We start from the raw sequence: 988 nt of genomic DNA, 5'->3' as shown, positions 1-988 counted from the left end.
CTCCCCAATGCCCCTACTCGCTATACCGCGAGTAGGGGCATGTCCACTAAACAGTGAGCAGACTGTGGCTGCTCACTGTGAAAAAAAATATGGTAATAAGGGGGGGGGGAACCTACTGTCCTCCCCCCTGGCCCCCACCCCTGCGCGGTGGGTGGGGGCCCTAATAAAACAATAAGGGGGGGACCTACTGTCCTCCCCCCCTGGCCCCCACCCCTGAGCGGTGGGTGGGGGCCCTGATAAAACAATAAGGGGGGGGGACCTACTGTCCTCCCCCCCAGCCCCCACCCCTGAGCGGTGGGTGGGGGCCCTAATAAAATAATAAGGGGGGGGACCTACTGTCCTCCCCCCGGCCCCCACCCCTGCGCGGTGGGTGGGAGCCCTAATAAAACAATAAGGGGGGGACCTACTGTCCTCCCCCCTGGCCCCCACCCCTGAGCGGTGGGTGGGGGCCCTAATAAAACAATAAGGGGTGGGGGGACCTACTGTCCTCCCCCCCCTGGCCCCCACCCCTGCGCGGTGGGTGGGGGCCCTAATAAAATAATAAGGGGGGGACCTACTGTCCTCCCCCCCTGGCCCCCACCCCTGCGCGCTGGGTGGGGGCCCTAAATAAAGATGGGGGGGAACCTACTGTCCTCCCCCCGGCCCCCACCCCTGAGCGGTGGGTGGGGGCTCTAAATAAAGATAGGGGGGGGACCTACTGTCCTCCCCCCTGGCCCCCACCCCTGAGCGGTGGGTGGGGGCCCTAATAAAACAATAAGGGGTGGGGGGACCTACTGTCCTCCCCCCCTGGCCCCCACCCCTGCGCGGTGGGTGGGGGCCCTAATAAAATAATAAGGGGGGGGACCTACTGTCCTCCCCCCCTGGCCCCCACCCCTGCGCGCTGGGTGGGGGCCCTAAATAAAGATGGGGGGGGAACCTACTGTCCTCCCCCCCTGGCCCCCACCCCTGCGCACTGGGTGGGGGCCCTAAATAAAGATAGGGGGGGAAC

The 988-nt window shown here is 65.2% G+C and overlaps 1 non-coding gene across 1 annotated transcript; it reads right to left on the bottom strand.

Annotated features, from left to right (window-relative positions):
* Window positions 1–846: 846 nt before the first annotated feature.
* Window positions 847–988, bottom strand: LOC134603905 (small Cajal body-specific RNA 11). Its single transcript, XR_010090643.1, has one exon. It is a non-coding gene; the product is annotated as a small Cajal body-specific RNA 11 (non-coding RNA).

The sequence above is a fragment of the Pelobates fuscus genome, chromosome 3 (genome assembly GCF_036172605.1).
Source record: "Pelobates fuscus isolate aPelFus1 chromosome 3, aPelFus1.pri, whole genome shotgun sequence".
In the NCBI taxonomy this organism is placed as follows: Eukaryota; Metazoa; Chordata; class Amphibia; order Anura; family Pelobatidae; genus Pelobates; species Pelobates fuscus.
This window is presented reverse-complemented; position numbering and strand designations above follow the sequence as displayed.